The sequence below is a fragment of the Borostomias antarcticus genome (assembly GCF_949987555.1).
Source record: "Borostomias antarcticus genome assembly, chromosome: 9".
Classification (NCBI taxonomy): Eukaryota; Metazoa; Chordata; class Actinopteri; order Stomiiformes; family Stomiidae; genus Borostomias; species Borostomias antarcticus.
This window is the reverse complement of record NC_140242.1, coordinates 24,249,669-24,263,688: the sequence shown is the minus strand read 5'-3', so window position 1 is coordinate 24,263,688 and position 14,020 is coordinate 24,249,669.

Genomic DNA, 14,020 nt, shown 5'->3' with positions numbered 1-14,020 from the left:
CAAAGAGAGCGTGATAAGATGACATTATAAATAGAGAATTCTTCACAGAGGGGGAAAACACATCAGGCAGCTGAACTTGACAAATCTGTGTGTGTATTTTTTTGTAGCATGCATTCTTAAACTTGCTTGTTGTCTACAAAGGATAGATTTAAGACACATTTAGGCTACTTCAAGATCAGTCCAATGTTCATTTCAGTTTGTATGATATAAATGCATGTCCACAATGTTGAAGTTCAAGCAGCAACTAAGAGGCATGTAGTTTAGGATTTCTTCTTCAGTGTCAAATGAAAATGAAAACACTTCCTTAATTTGAAATAAAGAGTAAATTGTGAACATTATTCACATCTCTTGACGACACGCAGACAAATCTCAAGGACGGCATTTGATTTCATTCTGTCTATCAGCGGAGACTCAAATGAACACATAATTGTACATTGGTTTTCAATTTCAATCAATACAGGATGATTGTCACTCCAACCATTCATCACTAGGGTTAATGCTCCATGTCAATCTATTCAGTTTCTAATTCACTCCCCTAAACGCTGTTCCCTGCCGTGACTGAAGGGGGAGCTCTAATACAGGCCACTCTGTATACTTCACAACACTTTCTGTGAGCGTAAACTTTTCAGCATTCTTCTAATCTTTCACTGAGTAAACAGCAACCTTTTATACCTCATTCATTTACCTAACGCTTACAATTTCTGAACACCTACCTTCATCTACCTAACACCTACATTAATTTGCCCAACACCTACATTCATCTACCTAACACCTCGATTAATTTACCTAACACCTATTTACCCAACACCTACCTCTATCTAACAGCTACATTCATTTACCTAACACCTACCTTCATTTACCTAACACCTCCATTAATCTACCCAACACCTCCATTCATTTACCTAACACCTCCATTCATCTATCTAACCTTGGTGTCTTGGCTGGTTTGAAAATGATCATGATGCAAACCGTGGATGACTACTTTGATTTAGTGTATATCTTTAAGTCTCTGTGTGTGTGTGTGTGTGTGTGTGTGTGTGTGTTTGGGTTTTTTGGGAGACCTCACAGCAGGGGCATGGGAGGATAGAAGAGGAGGTAGAGAAGAACTGGTCATCGCTCCTCTGTCCTCACCGTCTGCCCTGCTGCCGCTGTCTCGTACCTCCAGCGTTGTAGCGTCAGAGTCGGCCAGTGAGCTGACCAGAGTGGCCAGAGACATCGTCAGGAAGCACGGCCTTGTGAAACCTTCACATTAAGGTCCTGGGGGGGGGGGAGGGTACAGCAGCCCACCGGGGCCATGGGAGAGGGAGGGGGTAATTATGACCGGGGAGTGCAGGGCTGTAATGTGTAAATCTTACCTTAAGTGAGAACTGGTACATTGGATTGATTTTTATTGAGACCGTACATTACAGAGAGAGAGAGGCATGGTGGAGCTTACAGCCTGGAGTTGGTGGTGCTCACGTGCTTCATTAATTTTTACTTCATTAAGTCTCTCCTCCAGAGCCGACAACACGGCCCCTAGCTGCTCATGAATCCAGACCATGTAGGCAAACGGACAGCAGTATCAAGGTACAGCTTTCAGTGGGTGGACATGCTGAGTATTATTGTCAGAACACACAAAATACTGCACAACACATAGACACAGAGAAATCACTTGTTTATGGTTTGGATCACTACATCTGATGTCTTCTCATTAGAAAAATATGTCTGCAAAACAAAGCAATTCATTCCAGTCAAACGGAGCATTCAAAGACCAACTGTAGGGATGATATAATGTCTCAAATAAATCCTGTTGTGAAAGAATCTCATTCCACAGTGCTGTGAAAGGATGGAAAAAACTAAAAGCAAGAAACAATCTGAGCATTTGTCTTGGAACAGAAGTTAAGTATGAAATGCTGCCTGGAACTAATACCCTCACTGTTTCATGTTTGTTCTGTGGGGGTTAACATTTCACTGAATTACAACATAAAATGCTTGGCTTGTCAACAGGGGATTTTAAGACAAATGTTAAAAGTTGTTGTTCGCTTACACAACAAAACACTGATCATTGGCCCACTAGGAATCAGCATGTATGAGAATGATGTCGGAGCCATGACACTGCAGATCCTCCAACTTCCAATTTATAATCTATAGACCAAACAAAAGTAATGGAATTAAATCATTGTTTATGCAGTGCCTACACAGCACTAGGTATCTTATCATGAGGTCACGTGAAGTGAAGACTAGTCTTCCGTTTACAAAACAACTATATTGATATACTGCAGCCATTTTCTCACATCAAGGACTCCAACCAATCCCTTCACAGCTTCCACTTCTCAATGGATCATTTGTTTAATATTATAGTCTTAAACCCAACAATATCAGTCAGTCATGAAAGCACCTATGCATGCTCCTCCGCCCTGTAATATCTGCTGTCTCCATTAACCCACTCCGACTGACTACACTGGTTTACAGGAGAGCAGTTTTCCACAAGTCTCCATTTTGATTTTAATCTTGTACAGCAGGCTGACCAACTCAAAGCACAAATGAGCATACTCTACTGATGAACATACTCTACAGATGAACATACTCTACAGATGAACATACTCTACAGATAAACATACTCTACATATGAACATACTCTACATATGAACATACTCTACTGATGAACATACTCTACTGATGAACATACTCTACATATGAACATACTCTACATATGAACATACTCTACAGATGAACATACTCTACAGATGAACATACTCTACACAGATAAACATACTCTACATATGAACATACTCTACAGATGAACATACTCTACTGATGAACATACTCTACATATGAACATACTCTACACAGATAAACATACTCTACAGATGGACATACTCTACACAGACGAACATACTCTATAGATGAACATACTCTACACAGATAAACATACTCTACACAGATGAACATACTCTACATATGCACATACTCTAAAACAGATGGACATACTCTACACAGATAAACATACTCTACATGTCTCACTGATGTTGAACCTTACCCATGGGATTTGACCTGGAAACAGTTCCTGGAGATTGAGACAATGATGAGACTGGGAATAGATGCACAACTAATACTGAGGCTTGGGGTTTAATATGTATCAAATGAACGTGCACACTGCTAGATCTCTGAGGCTGTTCTTCTTCAAATCTGTTGTAAAAATGCAGCTTTTTCCTCCATCTCTGTTCTGAGCATAAGAATCACTCAAACACATCACTGAGCATACATTCCGTGATGGTTTTCCGCCAAGGCAGTCCAAGTTTCCAAACATATTTCTACATTTCATATCTGGTTTGCAATGGCTGCTCTGGGGACCATTATGTGACATCTATTTGGCCATGCATGTTGAAATAGTGAAATAGTGAGTGTGTCATGTTAGCATCAAACAACATCTCTAAAGCTAACAGTTGACAATATCCAGCTAAAACATAAGAGGTACTGTAGCCTTCCAAACATATACATAATGGAAAGAAAAAAGAGCTCTTAGACAATTAGCACCAGAGACCACTCTATAATCTTAAGATTATATACACCACTTAAAAGCAACACACATGGTTTTTATATGTGTGTAGCGGAATGAACAACACTTGAATGGATTAGGTTTGGCCTGCGTAATCTGCATTTCCTTTAACATGCCTTTATTCTGTTCCAAAATGGCAGCACTAATCAGCTCCAGCTGGCCCAAACCGCTATGTGTCACCCCACAGTTACTCAGTTGCAACATCCATGGACAGATTGTTCCCATGGACCAACGTGAGAGACTTTTGTTGTTGTTGACTAAACATGTTATAAGCTTACTAGTTCTGATACCAGTTGGAGCAGTAATCAGTAATTGGCCATTTAGTCCAGCTGGAACATTGGGGGCGGGGTTCTATTCAGAGCAGTATTTCTATTGGCTGGCAGCTTGGATCAGTATTTTATGTTACAATTAGCCAAAATGTTAATTAATTATGAATATGAATTGTGAATGCTGTCAGGCCGACGGTGTCCGAGCAAAGTCTGGATAGAGGGACAGACAGACAGGCGGACAGGCTGAGAGTAGCTTATTATTATGTAAGATGTCAGATAAGATGTAAGATGTCAGATAAGATAGAGGAGACTACACCTCTCTCTGATGTGAGATAGTCACATGATCATCTCAACAAATGTCAAGACAGGCTGGAGAATAGAAATGTTTACACATGAATAAGCAAATATGTGTGTTCATGTCATTCCAATATTGACATTTTCAAAGCCTAAAAGCTGTTTTGGAAGCACTAGAGACACTGTACTGAGTATGAGTGGAAGGCTCTAGATACACAGTACTGAATAGGCGTGCATTAAGTATCCCAAAGCTGTACTCATTTACATTTACAACACATTACATTTTAGTTAGAGGGGAAAAGAAAAAAAATAATTGCAAAATATGAAATGTAACCCTGGAGCCCAGTTGCTTAACCAAACAAGCTTTGGCTGGTTAGACTTCCACGCAGAGGACATGTCTGGCTCACAGATTGAATTTGTTCTCTCTGGAGTCAAAGGCAAGAAAACAATTAAGTCTCTGCAACACGTTTCACTGTACGCCACTTGACACAGTTCTTTACATCACTAGGGCAATTGTCTGCTGAGGACTAGGAGACAAAGTCATTATTTCCAATGTCTCGGAATGACGGCATTGTCATTTTCCTTGATTTTGAAACATTTCAATTAATCCACTGATGTAGATAATAAAACATAGTGTCACCAGATTGGCAGTGTTTTCTTTTGTGTCGTCACGTCCCTGTCAGGACGGCTGCCGTCTAGCCAGAGGTGGAGGAGAGTCTGATGTGTGTTCCCATCTCTGAGACCCCCATCTCTGAGACCTCCATCTCTCAGACCCCCATCTCTGAGACCCCCATTTCTCAGACCCCCATCTCTGAGACCGCCATCTCTCAGACCCCCATCTCTGAGACCCCCATCTCTCAGACCCCCATCTCTGAGACGCCCATCTCTGAGACCCCCATCTCTCAGACCCCCATCTCTGAGACCCCCATCTCTGAGACGCTCATCTCTGAGACCCCCATCTCTGAGGCCCCCATCTCTGAGACGCCCATCTCTGAGACCCCCAACTCTGAGACCCCCATCTCTGAGACGCTCATCTCTGAGGCCCCCATCTCTGAGACGCCCATCTCTGAGACGCCCATCTCTGAGACCCCCATCTCTGAGACGCTCATCTCTCAGACCCCCATCTCTGAGACCCCCATCTCTGAGACCCCCATCTCTCAGACCCCCATCTCTGAGACCCCCATCTCTGAGACCCCTACTGCAGCCTTTCATTCAGCATCTAGTCCTTTCACAACAAGGTGAAGTTCAGTCAAGTTTCTCCCCAGCGATGATCAAACAGAGTCACATCACCCATGGCTCTGTGTGAGGGGGACAGTGAACACAGACCAGTGTTAATTGTGGCGGGCCTTACTGCCGCTTCTGTCAATCACAGCTCTGAATTGGGGAAAATTTGCTCTGTTCATTCTGTTAAATGATGTATCCAATTAAATGCGTTAGAATTCATGATCTTCAGTCAAGGTTAAATGAAAGCAGTTACTGCTGTCAGTAAGGTGATTAAAGGCTGACTACATCAGGCACATTTTGTGCAAAATTAAAATTTGGTTCTAAAGCATGAATCTTTATTCATTATCAGCAGTTCTGGTATATAAATGCCCAGCACATTTTCTCTTAATCACCGTGTTCATGTTAAATCTCGCTTTCGTCTCTCTATTTAACAGGATCTCACTGTTTTATATATTCACAGTGAATTGTGGCCAGGTCGATGATGTTCAAACAGCCTTTTCAGCAGTATCTTAGTTTACGTGCCTCTTAGGTTACAGGAACTAAAACACTTAGATACAGTATACGCTGAATACTTTTGATGCCTGTTTATAGACATTTGGAGTAGTAGTAAGATGGAAAAACAGAACCCTGGGTGACACAGGAAAGGGGCGTATGGCCAATTGACAAAAATGAACAATTACGCAATAGAGGGGGGGGGGGGGATTCATTTTGCTCCTGTAAGATGAATAGTGTTGTCATGTTATTAATGTGCTTACGCATGTGTGTGTAAGTTCTCTGTGTCTGCAAGATGAATGTGAAGAGGCTGGTTTGGAGCAGGATGACTAATGAGCGATCCCCTGGGACCTGACCTGATGGCCTGGGACCTGACATTTGACCTCTGGGAAGACGAGTCCACCGTCTGGTTTCCACACAGGACATGGCATCACTATAACTGTGTCCATCAACAGCCTAAACATGCTAGATATGTACAAACAAGCGTAGGGCCAGGAGTCAGTCCACGTAGCACTAGTATAGTGATTGTTCGGTGCCTTTGATGGTGACAGAGTTAAGTAGTCGTGGAGGCAGTTTTTGAATAGCACACTGGAATGTAACAACCACAGATTCAGCTGTGGTCTAGAGAGGAAGCAACAGCTCCTTAGACAGATGAGCTAGTCCAGGGGCAGATAGGCCAGGGGCAGATGAGCTAGGCCAGGGGTAGATGAGCTAGGCCAGGGGCAGATGAGCTAGGCCAGGGGCAGATGAGCTAGGCCAGGGGTAGATGAGCTAGGCCAGGGGCAGATAGGCCAGGGGCAGATGAGCTAGGCCAGGGGCAGATGAGCTAGGCCAGGGGCAGATAGGCCAGGGGCAGATGAGCTAGGCCAGGGGTAGATGAGCTAGGCCAGGGGCAGATAGGCCAGGGCAGATAAGCCAGGGGTATATGAGCTAGGCCAGGGCAGATAAGCCAGGGGTAGATGAGCTAGGCCAGGGGCAGATAGGCCAGGGGTAGATGAGCTAGGCCCAGGCAGATAAGACAGGGTTAGATGAGCCAGGGGTAGATGAGCTAGGCCAGGGATAGATAGGCCAGAGGTAGATAAGCTAGGTAGGCCAGGGGCAGATAGGCCAGGGTAGATGAGCTAGTCCAGGGCAGATGAGCTAGGCCAGGGGCAGATAGGCCAGGGCAGATGAGCTAGGCCAGGGGCAGGTAGGCCAGGGCAGATGAGCTAGGCCAGGGGCAGGTAGGCCAGGGGCAGATGAGCTAGGCCAGGGGCAGATAGGCCAAGGCAGATGAGCTAGGCCAGGGGCAGATAGGCCAGGGTAGATGAGCTAGGCCAGGGGCAGATAGGCCAGGGTAAATGAGCTAGGCCAGGGGCAGATAGGCCAGGTCAGATGAGCTAGGCCAGAGGGAGATGAGCTAGGCCAGGGGCAGATAGGCCAGGTCAGGTGAGCTAGGCCAGGGGGAGATGAGCTAGGCAAGGGGCAGATAGGCCAGGTCAGGTGAGCTAGGCCAGGGGGAGATGAGCTAGGCCAGGGGCAGATAGGCCAGGTCAGGTGAGCTAGGCCAGGGGGAGATGAGCTAGGCCAGGGCAGATGAGTGTATGCTGTGGAAGAAAGAACAGACAGTTCACCTCTGGACGGGTGTCTGTTTGAAAGCTAGTAACAGAAATGACAGCAATATATATGATAAAACGTGTTTCAGTATCTCATGGATGCACCTCAGTGCAGTAACTACTGTACAGTATGAGGCCTGATGGTGAAGCTGCATATTTGAATGGTTGCCAAACACTCAGTGTTTCTCGGGGGTCCGTGACGGGTAAATAAGACTGTTGGTTCCACCAAGCCCGTACTCTCGCCACTGCTACACGCCACCCCCAGTGAGGAGACCATCAAGACTCTGGAAGGGACCAAACAGCAGCAGTTGGTCCCCTTTAAACAAGTCTGAGGAGAGTGGAAAAATAAATACAGCCCCAGGCGCTCTCCTTTAATGTATTCAATTAACTGGGGTCCCTCTAGAGAACTGCGGCGCACACTTGGATAAAGAGACAGCATATAGCCTGGAGATGAATACGCTGAATGCAGTCATTCTGAAGACCATGATTGGAAATCTTCCTCAACAGGTTCTTACTTAATTAAACTTCCCTTCATGTGGCTTTCTGACGCTTTCGAAGGGAAAACTGGAAGGAGGCATAATTCAAAGCTACACAGGGAAACGCTGTATGATATCACATTTTGTTTACAGAGTCAGGAATTCAGAAAGTTCTACCGGTGCTATGCATGCCAAAGGGAGCCTACAGTATGAGTGGTATGTGAAATTTCCCGCCCAATCAGAGACAATTATATGAAGAAATGAAGAAGATTTTGCAGCCGTCAACTCTCTGTGTAGAAAGATAATTATCTGACAGTCATTACCACGCGCATAATAGCATTTACATACATTACATATATTCATATATCAACACATTCTTCTTGTTCCCTCGCGAAAACGTGTGTTGAAAATAATCAACCAAGCCATAATACTGAAGAAGACTGCTTAAAAAGTATATTGGAAATACTGCTATATAGTGGATGTGTGCTTAGTTGAATGAGGGGTGGAGTTCTCTTTATCTAATTATCTAAAATATGTCTGGTAGGAATTAATTTAGCATTCCTTTGTACCTTCCACATGGTTTCCCTCTGTTTCCATTGTGTTATGAAGCCCTTACAGAATTTCCTCTCTATTAAAATGAATCTCCTATTACGTCGCCTACATCCAGCCTTTGCTGCTCCATTTTTTTCCATAACAAATCAACTTAATCAAGCTCATTAAGTGTCATTATTAGCCATTTATTGTTATCTTTCCCAATGCACTCCTGACAGGCCCAGCCCGCCCCCCCCGTGTCCCCTGGCGCCCAGGCCAGCGCCATCCTCAGCACCTCACGCTCTCTTCTAATTGGACCTCTTTGTGCTCCGTTCTCAGAACAGAAGAGAAATATGACATCGCCTGGCGCAGGGAGTTCATATCTACTGCCTCAATGAGAAAGACTTTACCGAATACAAAATCTTTAAGATAAAAAATATCTGTAATTTACACAACACTACCTACTATAAGAGAAACATAGCAATGTGACACACTCAATAAATCCTTGTGAATATGAAAAATTGTGCATTTGCTGGAGGGCAGAGTTTGAGTTCTAGGTTGGTGGTGTGTAAGCGGCGCTGAACACAGCGGATGTGTCTGAACGCTGCATGGTAAACGTGTTTCCACAGCTGTCAGACAGGAGGGCTGGGAATTCCACTGCAGTGACATGCGCCTACCTGCACATCACAACCCCGCAGGACGGAGCCCAAGAGCGTGTGAGTGAGTGAGTTACTGAGGGAGAGAGAGAGAGAGAGAGAGAGAGAGAAGAGAAGAGAGTGTGTGTGTGTGGGGGGGGGGTTGTCCCATTGCAGGAGTTATTAAGTTTGTCTCTCGGACACACTTGGCTACACCAGGGTGCTCGTCCCTCATTCATAATAGATGCTAATCTGTTCAGGGCTGACTGATGACAGAGCTTCTTACCCTCCGCAGAATTAGTCCTCAGCTTTATCAAAGGACCCAAACTGCCTGCTAATTAGACTCATTTCCTCCATCATGAATTATTTATTTCCATTGTAACTGATCACGGGCGATTGTGACGCCATCTTTCTCAACCCTGTTGTCACACAGATGCTCATGCCATGGCAAGTTTACAAACTCTGCTGCTTGACTTCCGGCTCCTATAGTGTTCACATGCTACATTTTCAGAATCACCTGAGCAATGTCATTCTCTCAAACACAGAACTCTTTTCAATAGTAGGTGCAACCACGGGGTAGGGTATATTGTGGTTAATGACCAGCCATAAATGTATTCACAAACACAGGAATTCACAGTTAGACAGGAGGCTGGTGAGTACACTGACTAACAATCACTTTGGAATGGGATGGGAATGGGACAAGTGACCAGTTTGTGAGATGATAATATACACCGAATCCATCCATCCATATGTGCAGAGTATTCATAGCCTTGTATGTTATATCTGGAATATGACCAACAACAGAATGGACAACTGATAACTGTAAAAAAGATGACAATTATCGGTGTGTAGCTTCCACACTGTAGAGCCTTATATCCAGTAAGTTCTGTTCTGCTCATCTGAACATGGACTCCCTAATTACATCTATTTAAGCAATTTTGAGGAGGAAAAAAACTTGCGCTTAATTGCATTACTATCTGGAAGGCAGAAATATGCAGAGCGAAAAAACGTATATCAACGTGAGGGAATTGTTAATTAGACAGACATTTCCTTTGCATTACTAAGTAGCACAGAGCGACCGAAACAGATAAGAGGCTGGGGAGTTTGGGTCTGCTCCTGACAACATAATCAGACAAACACAGATGTACAGACCAGCATTCCAGGTGACATACAGCCTTCGAACCCCGGCATGTTTGGGGTGACCTCGTCAGAGTGGATCAGAAAGTCCACTGAGCCCTCTCTCTCTCTCCAGCCGGAGAGAACAGGACCAAAGTACAGGTTCTGAATCTGAAGGCAGCAGGTGACTGCTGGTAAGTGTTTGCGCAGTTTTGTACTCAATGAGTACAGATGAATGATGAGAAAAAAGAAAAAGCTATCAAAGGATTATAATGGCACCATAAAATGTAACCAATTGAAATATTCATGAACATGCACTGTGCTATATTTCAAAAGCTAAAATTTACAAATCAGGGCAATAGAAAATGTGCTCAAGAAGCCTGCCATTTTCTCTCTCCACAGGTCAGCGGAATAAGAACTCAATTTCAGCTTCGCCCTTTGGAAGTTTAATCAGACTTTAAAAGCTGCAATACAAAGGTGTGTTAAACAGAGGCCTTGCTCTCCACAATACACTTAAAACTGTTCTTTTGTGTGGCTTTTTCACACGAACAATAGCAAATTACATATGGGTAAAAAATCTCTCATAATGAATCCCACATTTGCTGATTGCAAATAATTGCGTTAAGCAGTTTATTTGCCTTGGGTCGCTGAGGGTGACTTCAGTGTAACTAATATGAGGATGTGATCCCTCACCCGCGCTGATGAGGCCTATTCACAGCTCCGCTGACCTACGCCCCCACCCAGCTACCCGCTCTTCACTGTGATGAGGAGTGTGTTTGTCAAAGTTTTCAAGCGAGGTGCGATTATTTCTGCGGCCCCCCTTCTCAACCCCTCACCCATCCCCCCTACCTGGAGCTGAGGCAGGCTCTGCGGAGCGCCACACACAGGCTGCCTGGCAGGCAGACATCCTCAGCTGGGCGCTGCTGGGCTGGGTGGCGGGTGGCTCTCTCTCTCTACAGTCTGCAGGCTTTATGAAGGGGGCTGCCCTGGTGGGAGAGAGATATCAGTCATGTTACACACTATAAGATAACATCGTCATTTTATATCAGACCTGTTGTCAAAATACTATTTGAAATCATTTCATTGTTGTTCTTATCAGGTACAACGGAACAAGTGGCCTCAACGAGAAATACTTCAAATACAAAAAATATATGATTGTGCTGTGCATTTTTGGACACATGCCATGCCTGTTGTAAAGACAATAAAACTTGTCTTTACAACTTGTTTTGTTTCAGTGTTGACCTCGTCATCATCCAGCTGTGGGATTCATGTTTAGCTGCATTCTGAGAGATGGTGGAGCAACAATAATTGTTCACATTGTCCTCCATATGAATGGAAATGTCCAGGGAAATCATCCGGAGAACAAAAACATAAATTTCAGATGGATGCTACCATAATTACTTCAGGGTAACCAATATTCTCTCATGGAATATTTCTGCGGCCACCATGTCTGGGGTTTGTCCTGAATATGCTGAGGAAACCACAGGTAAACAAGGACAGAATAAACAACCCACATCACAGGCTGCCTGAACACCCCCCAGAGAGCAGAATACCCACACAGACTCACCAGAAACACCCAGGTCCTCCCTGAACTGTCCCCTTCCAACTACAGCCATCTGGGGGAGGGACAGAGACGGGCTACAGCATCTGACAATGACAGATGTCATCATGCAGCCCAGAGTTTTAGCTAGAGTTATATCCAACTTTTTATTTAGGAACAAAACACAAAAAGACAGAAAGAGGTACAGCTCTCATCTATTTGTTCTTAAAATATAATTAAATTTTTCTGTGCATGTAGATTAATCAATTTCAGAAAATTGAAATCAACTAATTAATGATTATTTGTAAACCATTTAACATACACTTAATGGAATAATTTATAAAGAAGGAACGGTTTCATCTTTAATTCATATTTGTAAAGTTACACAGGGACAAATATTTTCAGATGGCACATGCATGTGTTTAATTCAGAGCATAATTTCTGAGGTGATTAAAATACTGAGTGGAACAGAGAGAGATAGAGAGAGAGAGAGAGAGAGAGAGAGAGAGAGAGAGAAAGAGAGAGAGAGAGAGAGAGAGAGAGAGGGAGGGAGAAAAGGAAGAAAGTTTTGCAGTTCATATACAGTTCATGCATAGTCTCCTCAGGAACTAACGCTTATTAGTTACCCAATGGAGGACTGGCATTGCGACAGTGTGCAATTAGTGTCTTCATGCAGAATGAGTACTCAGGTCAACTTTAATGGAAAGAGAGCTGATGGAGGTTGGGCAGGGCAGAAGGGGAGGTGAGTCACCCGCACTGAACCCCCGCAAAGGTAACAACAACACCGGCCACCATGCTAGCTGCAGCTTCCTCTTCTGGTAGTTCAGTACCCCATCATCTCCCCTCTCCCTGTGTGAGTAGACTCCTGTTCAGTACCCCATCATCTCCCTTCTCCCTGTGTGAGTAGACTCCTGTTCAGTACCCCATCATCTCCCCTCTCCCTGTGTGAGTAGACCCCTGTTCAGTACCCCATCATCTCCCCTCTCCCTGTGTGAGTAGACCCATGTTCAGTACCCCATCATCTCCCCTCTCCCTGTGTGAGTAGACCCCTGTTCAGTACCCCATCATCTCCCCTCTCCCTGTGTGAGTAGACCCCTGTTCAGTACCCCATCATCTCCCCTCTCCCTGTGTGAGTAGACCCCTGTTCAGTACCCCATCATCTCCCCTCTCCCTGTGTGAGTAGACCCCTGTTCAGTACCCCATCATCTCCCCTCTCCCTGTGTGAGTAGACCCCTGTTCAGTACCCCATCATCTCCCCTCTCCCTGTGTGAGTAGACCCCCACACATCACCACACAAGCTGGTTTCAAATTAGACAGCTTTTTTTCCATTGTGGAAGTCAAGAGAATCACATTGGAAAGAATGGAGAATGGAATAAGCGTGCATTACAAGAAAAACCCAAGTTACAGTAAATGCGTATAGCTTCAGGTTATAGTTGAGCTATGGAGGAGCTGCTGAACAGTACACAGAACATGTTATGAATGGCGTATTTTCTTAAGCCTATATAAATGGCTGTGCTGGTTGCATTACCTATTAGACCATCATTAGCTAGGCTACACTCATGGATTTCTAATTCTCACAGTCATCAAAGGGGAGACAGCTGACAACATGACCTATAGACTGTTGAGTCAATGCTATTCTATTAATGTAGAAAAATTACAATATCAATACATGCTCATTTAAAAATGTGTTTAGTGTCAAATTACTTATTGCTAATTGATTTTAACAACCGAATGGAAGATGATTTCAAAGGAAATCAATTGGGACTTTAAGCTCTGAGGGGTCATGCTTTCATCCAATGAAGAGTGCAGTCCAAGGAGAGATCTGAGGAAGTTGCTACCTGCCAGCAGTTAGATGCCTTCTCCTTGAACAATCTTTGGAGTGGTCTAGGCTACTTTAAACCCCATTTCCCCAACAAAGCATGAGGCAAATAAGTGGAATGGATCCCCCTGGTAAATGTTATTACAGAGAATAGGCCGCCATGAAAAACTGAGAAGAAGAGCAATCTACAGACGTCCCTTCGCAAACCGTTTATCAGCTTGAAATGCTATTTCATGCATTCATACTCCTCACACCGCGCTCCCCCAGCGTTTGCAGTCTGGAAAGCCACCCGACTTGTGATTACCAGACAACTCAACAATCCCCTCTCTCACCCCCGCAAGAACATAGCCTGCCACTTCTCACTGAAACTGTCGCCAGCCGGGGCCCCAGCGGGTGTGGGGTCGAGGCTGTCAGGAGTAATGTGATGAAGGTGGACACAGGCAGAGAGCAGCTAAATTGTAGCCGGAGGATGACGTTCTTTGATTTTTAAC